The sequence below is a fragment of the Euprymna scolopes genome, chromosome 10, assembly GCF_053919585.1.
Source record: "Euprymna scolopes isolate OS-2025 chromosome 10, ASM5391958v1, whole genome shotgun sequence".
Classification (NCBI taxonomy): domain Eukaryota; kingdom Metazoa; phylum Mollusca; class Cephalopoda; order Sepiida; family Sepiolidae; genus Euprymna; species Euprymna scolopes.
In genome coordinates this window covers 31671162-31678661 of record NC_136491.1, presented here as the reverse complement: position 1 = coordinate 31678661, position 7500 = coordinate 31671162, and the positions used below count along the sequence as shown (strand labels likewise).

General features: G+C 37.3%; 1 protein-coding gene and 1 pseudogene across 12 annotated transcripts in view; one reads left to right on the top strand and one right to left on the bottom strand.

Moving 5' to 3' along the window:
- The window catches only part of LOC145285913 (uncharacterized), a 107469-nt gene that overhangs the window by 53829 nt on the left and 46140 nt on the right, over nucleotides 1–7500 (top strand). The gene's annotated exons all lie outside the window — the stretch shown is intronic.
- Nucleotides 5816–5942, bottom strand: LOC145286677 (U2 spliceosomal RNA; annotated as a pseudogene).

Genomic DNA, 7500 nt, shown 5'->3' with positions numbered 1-7500 from the left:
GTCCTTATAGTAAAACAAGGGTATAACCTCACTTATCCTGGTCCATAATTGGGTACTTATGCAAAATGTAACTCTGGATAGTGTCTCTTTATTTTCTTTCCCTATCAATACCGGTGTTCTTCGGGGCTCTATTCTAGGTCCAACGCTGTTATATATATATATATATATATATATATATATATATATAAATGACCTTCCAGGGAATATTATTCAGAAAATTAACATTTATGCTAAAGACACTATCCTTTATTCTGGTATTGCTTCTCAACCATCAATGACAAAATTCTCTCTGATTTTCTCTCCTCTGATCTCGAGCGCGTGGTTCAGTGGGGGAAGAGGTGGCTGGTTACGTTTAATGCATCTAAAACCAAACTCCTATCCTTACATCATCAGCGCTCTGATCCCCATCTGGCATCAATTGTGATGGATGGCTCTCATCTGGGTGAGGCCCCGTGTTTTGACAAGCTTCTGGGTTTGACCTTTACTCCTGATCTGAAATGGAACACGTACATCAAGTCTGTTGCCAAGGTCGCTGGAAGGATGGTGGGATCCTTCTACCGCTCCAGAAGATATCTCACTACTGATGCAATTCTCTATCTGTATAAAAGCCAAGTACGTCCAAGGATGGAATACTGTTGCCATATCTGGGCAGGAGCTGCTAAAAACAGCCTATCCTGCCTTGACATAGTACAAAATAGACTTCGTGGCTTAGTGGGAGATGCCCTTTTCTCTACCCTGCAACCTCTCTCCCACAGAAGAGACGTTGCGAGCCTATCCTTGTTTTATCGTTATTTCCATGGCAGGTGCTCGTCTGAGCTCCAATCTCTGCCCCCCCCCCTTGCCAATCTTTCACGAAAAACACCCGTCTAGCTGAATCCACTGTGAAAATTTTCCCCCACTCTATATCTGTGCCTATATCAAAACGCGGATTCCATGAACAAAGCTTCTTTCTTAGAACTGCACGCCTGTGGAACTCTGTTCCGTCTGCCTGCTTCCCACCGGACTATAACTTGGATGTCTTCAAGTCCAACTTTAACAAATTCCTAATGAACCGCCCCCTTAAGTAAACGCTTCATCAAATCTCCACACTAACGTAATGTACTTGCAATAACCCTTATCCCTGAGTGGCTTCCGGGCCTTGATAAGTGGTGATCACTGTGTAAAAAAAAAATCTTCCTCGGATCAGTTGAACTATGCAGTTGATCTAGAAGTTTATCTGGGTTCAGTTATGAATATTTGAACTTAATTTGACTTTGAAAATTGAATCCCATGAAAATCGATATGAACCTTATAAAATAATTATTTTGTATCACACACACAAAAAAAAATGAATGAATAAAATAAAAAATCTGTTGTCAAATGAATGGCTCTTGTCTTATGGTTGCTCCATATCTAGACAAGCTTCTGGAACTGACCTTCACTCCTGATCAGAAATGGAACGTATACATCAAATCTGTTGCCAAGATCGCTGGAAAATGGTTGGATCACTCTACCGCTCCAGTAGGTATCTCACTGCCGATGCAATCCTCTATCTGTATAAGAGCCAAATATATCCTAAAATGGAGTACTGTTGCCACATCTGGGAAGGAGCTGCTCGGCGCGCCCTATCTAGCTTTGATAGTTCAAAATCGGCTTCAAAACCTAGTAGGTGATGATGCCCTTTTCTCTTTCCTGCAACCTCTTTCCCACAGAAGAGATGTGAGTCTGTTTTTGCTCTATCGTTATTTTCATGCCAGGTGCTCGTCATATCTCCAAATCTCCAATCTATGATCCGTCCTTGCCAAACTTTTACAAAAAAACACTCGACTAGCTACAAGCACTATAAACGATTTCCTCCATTCTCTATTTGTGCCTAAATCTAAAGGAAGATTCTATTAACAAAGCTTCTTTCCCAGAACTTCCTGCATGTGGAACACTGTTCCGCTAACTTGCTTCCCGGTTGAATACAACATGGTACCCTTCAAATCCAATGTAAACAAGTTCTTGTTGTTGGGCCGTCCCCATAAATAATCAAATTCTACCCAATTTACACCATTAACGATTACTACGCTACCACCTTGCGTTTATTATCCCTTATCCTCGAGTGGCCTTCGGGCCTTCATAATTGGTCACTCCTGAGTAAAATAAATAAATAAATAAATAAATAAATGAAAAGAAGAATAATAAGAGTTATCTCCAAGTGAGATAATTGACTGTAGCGCGTGATTTACTCCTCTCGTTCCCCACGTAATCGATCATAAATTAGAATTGAGACAATTCCAGATTCTGGTTTTGATCACGTAGAATATACGTCCGTCCAATCTCCACGGGGAAGACGTCCATATGTGAATATATAAGATTTTGTTCTTGTTGCTCTTCTTGTTGTTTGTATTGTTTTGTTTTATTTTAAACGTTTTTATTTTTTATTTTATTTTATTTTAGTTTTGTTTTTTGTTTTTACATTTTAGACGTTTTCATTTACTTTTTCCATTGCGCAATCCCGGCATTCAAAATATCATATGAGGTTCAGTACATTTCTTATTTACAATTCAAATCACTATTTTACATTCGTTGTCCACATAGTCTCAAAAATTTTCTTAAAAAAAGCCATGTCTGTGTTTCTAATATAACGTAAACGTCTCTTAATAAACGTTAAATGTTTTTTTTTTTTGTTGTTGTTTTTGTTGTTTTTTTTGTTTTTGGTTTTATCTGGTTTTTCCGATCACGTATATGTACGACTTTTAACAATTATGTGTGTGTGTGTTGTGTGTTGTGTGTTGTGTGTGTGTGTGTGTGTGTGTGTGTGTGTGTGTGTGTGTGTGTGTGTGTGTGTGTGAGAGAGAGAGACATTGTCTGTGTGTTAGTGTGTCTGTCTGTGTACATTGTTTAATATATTGCTTTCAAACAAATACATTTTTGCCCCATGAAGAAGAGAATAAAATGCCCTCAAATATGGACAACACTTTAATAATTGGATATAAAATATTTCATTTTATATATATTTATAATTGTTTTACATACATAGGTTATCTGTGGATGCGCGTTTCTTGCTAACTTGCTGTTGTCAGCATGGCTTGACTTTGGCAAGGATTACACCCACATTATCTGTTGTCTGACGTTATACGACTGGCCTGGCATATGTACGACTTTTAACAATTAAGTTTGTGTGTGTGTGTGTGTGTGTGTGTGTGTGTGTGTGTGTGTGTGTGTGTGTGTGTGTGTGTGTGTGTGTGTGTGTGTGTGTGTGCGTGTGTGACATTGTCTGTGTGTTAATGTGTCTGTCTGTGTACATTTCCCTACCAAATAATTACTTTGTCAATTTTCAGTCTACAGACTCCAGATTTGCCATAAGGGGTACTGAGATTTCGGAAAATCTTTTTAATTGGTTTTCGGCCAGAAATTTGGCTGTCAACGGGTCAAAGTTCAATGATTTGACCTTTGAAAATTGTATTCAGACATTGAGCAAGCATTTTAATTGGTTTTTGGCCGAAAATTTGGCTACCAAGGGGTCAAAGTTCAAAAGATTTTACCTTTGCGGTCTCTAGTAAACTATTCAGTAAATTTTGGGTCTAAACATTTGAAATTTTATATAAAGGGTATTCAGGCATGCAGCAAGATTTTAAATCGGTTTTTGGGCGAAAATTTGGCTGCCAAGAGGTTAAAGTTGAGAATTGACCCTTGTTTAATTGTTTGTCATAGAATCGTTTTAATTGTTCTATTCAAAAATATTATTTAAAGTTAATTTATTCAATTTATTTTTAATCAAATTTATATTTAATTTAATTTAATTTATTAATAGGTGAAAACAGTAAGCTTATTCAGTTAGCTATGAGAGTTGATTAGCGTTTGATTTTCATGAAACAAGATGTGTTTTAAGTTTCCTTAAATCTAACATGTGTTCTCTTTTCGAAACAAGTTAGGATGTTCGGGATATCTTCAGTATTATTATGTGTCTAATCCGCCCGGCAATATGTTTCGACCGGGCATATATATATATATATATATATATATATATATATATATATATTGTTTTACTATACACATATATATATTATATTATATTATGTTATATATATATTATATGTATGTATATATTATGTATACATATATATAATATATATAATATAATATATATATAATATATATATATATTGTTACAAATATGTGAAAAAAATATATAATTTGAGACAATAATTACTTTTAATATTATAAAAAAAAAGGGTCGAGAGAGAAAATTCTGTTTTATCGCGCTTTATATTGTCGTCTGATCTCAGTGAATTTGTAAACATCCGGAAAAAGAAAAAGAGAGAGAGAGAACATATGAAAATACAGCGAGGGGACGCCTATAAACTGTAAAGAAAGAGAGAGGGGGAGAGAGAAGATATGAAACTAGAGAGAGGGAAAGCTGCAGGCATCCGCCTCGTGTGTTATTGAGCGAGTGACGCGAGAGAGATGCAGGTACATACAGTGAGAGAGGGGGCGCCAAAGAGAGAGAGAAAGGTATACCATTAGAGAGAGGGAAAGGAGCGGCGCAGGGTGGCGAGACAGTTACGATATAGCAGCCGAGGAGGAGGGTCAGGGAAGCGACATTGTTGGCGATGGTGACGGCGTTTGTGGTGCTGACGACGGCGAAGAAATGAACGATATATTTTGACGACAGAGAAAACGAAAAAAGTCGATAATGAGGAATGACGATGTATCCAATGGACGAAGGAATGAAATTGTTTCAAAAGAAAGGAATGCGACAGAAATATTAAAAACCCGGCGCTGAGTGAGTCGATTGTTTATTTTTCTCTCTCTATATCTCTCTCTCATATATGAAAGCAACTACAAAAAGAAAAACACAAAAAGGATATCCTTCCATTTTGGAGTTAAAAGCAGACGACAGGGTGTGAACTGTTTATTTCTTTTGCGCGGAAATTCTCTCTCGAATCTATTTCAAGTTTGTTCATCCAGTTACACATTCTCTTTTACTTTCGTTACAATATATTTTTATATATGTAAATAAAATTGTGTTAATTTTTCCATTGGCCTCGGTATTGTTACTTGGATGTGTTTTTCCTGTCTTGTGTTTATAAATGTCTTTCGAGAAAATGGATATATCTCTCCCGTACCTAAAAACCCGGGAAAACTAATTTCTTTTAAATAATTTTTTTATATTTTGTGTTACGACTTTCACCCCTAGACATTCTGGGTCGTAACAATATATATATATATAATGTATATGTATATGCATATATCTGGGTTTGTTTTATTCGAAAAGTTGTCAAAAATACAAATAGATAACAAATAAATCTTATCAAAGGCAAGAAAAGTTACTTTTCTATCTTACTGGGTAAGTTTTTAGTGTTTTTATTTAATGTAGAATGTTTATTCGGTCCGAAAAACATACAGTGTTTATCGATATATTTGAAAAAGACAAATGGCGACGAGGACTCTGTTGAATACGTTAAGCTTGGAGAAATGAGTTCAAACTAAAAAATTATACAAAATACAGTTAGAAACTCACTCAATACATGCTATTGAGTGACTAACACATATATATATATATATACAGTGCAGTATATAATATGCGTGTGTATATAAATACTAGCAGGAAGATCTGACGTTACCCTGGCTTGAATGAGGATCAACGAATGTTTCACATTTCCATTACTTTTATTGTCATCGATATTGGTGAAATTGCCAATTTTTAATCCAAATCTATTGATTTTCTACTCTAGTCGAGGACCCACCACACCGGGAGGAAGCTGCGCATGCCTTAAAAAAATAACTAGAATCCTTCAAAAAAAACTTGAATGATCTGGAGAATGACTTTGAGACTGACTGGTTGTAAAGTGGGTGATCATTTTACATTAAATTAATACAGAAAAGTGATCCCCCACTTTATATCATAATAAGTACAGCATGTAGTAAGAACAGATACTATACTTTGATCTTGGCCAAAAGGCCAAGAAAAGGGTATTTATTTGCTCCCCCCCCCACCGAGCAAATTAGGCACAAGGCCTATTTTTAATGTGAGGAGTGAATGGGGAAATGGGGACCAACTCCCCGGGGAGTAGGGGAGCTGGGTAGTGACAATTGGTAGGAAGGGTTGCCCCTACATTGACCAAGGTCTTATATGTGGGGGGCAACCCCACATATGGTCTTTGTTTGTAGTATCTGCCTGAACAGATACTACACTTTGGTCTTGACCAAAAAGCAAAGAAAAGCTTAAAAAGCTAAGAACAACATCTATTAACAACAGACCTCTAAGAACAACATCTATTAACAACAGACTGACCGACCGACCGACGGAATGACTTATAGAGTCGCTTGCACGTGACTAAAAATAAGAAAAATATATCTAATCACAGTGTAGAAAGAAATAGTGAAGAAGAATATAAAAGAGAAAGTGATTGAGATGAAACTCTCTCTCCCTCTCTTCCTCTCTCTCTCTCTCTCTCTCTCTCTCTCTCTCTGTCTCTCTCTCTCTCTCTCTCTCTCTCTCTCTTGTAGAGAACTAGGATATATAAATCCTAATCCCGTTACAAAACAAAATAATGAAATGAATGGAATGAAGGAAACAAAAACTCAGTTTCTGGATAAGATAAACGTGTCGTTTATTTACTGTTGAAAGAATGAATGTTTTAGATATAACACATGTTCATGTCCGTGCGGGTGTAACCATCGTTTGTTGCGGGACTGGTAGTATAGAAGGAAAAAGGAAATGTGTGTTCATCTCACGTTCGGGTCACTATCGTTTGTTCGCACGTGGGAAGAGAAGTGAGTAATGTAGTGTAAAATGGGAATGATAGTCCAGCGAGTAGACAAAGAAAAGGATAGAGGGTTGACATCAGTTAAACTGCGCGCCATGTTAGCAGTCAGCTACGCGAAGGTATTCTCAGGGACAAGTTGTATATATATAGAGAGAAAGAGTGAGAATGTCAATCCAGTTCATGGAGAGAGAAAGCGTATAAAGTGTATATACGGTCTGTTAGCTTTTTGTCCCACATAGTAGCAAGTGCGCGCGCCTGCCGAAAAGGCACGCTGTCGGTCCGTAGACCGCCCAGTTCGAAAGCTGGTCCGAAAAGGGGCTGGAAACAGTTTGTCTCTTTCTTTTATAAATGTTTCCAGTGGTCTTTTGCGCATGTGTGGATTTCCTTTGAAAGGGAAGTGACGTTGTCCATGTGTGCGTACATGTGCGTACGTTAGCGTGTGTGTGTGTACGCGAACGTGAATATATGTGCGTGTGTGGACGTGCGCGCGTATGTTTGTGTGCGCGTATGTACATGACAAGTAATATGGCTTGAGATGTGAACGCGTGTTTTTGTGTGAGACTAGAAAAGGCTCTCTCTCTCTCTCTCTCTCTCTCTCTCTCTCTCTCTCTCTCTCTCTCTCAAGGAAAGTTGAGATAAAGAAAGAGTGTGTGCGTGTTATAGTAAACAATTCATTTGGTAAGGAGGAAAGAAATGCTTTTTATTTCTATTAGAACAGCTTTAACAATTTTGACTCAATTGGTTTGATCCAAGAGTTAGTATC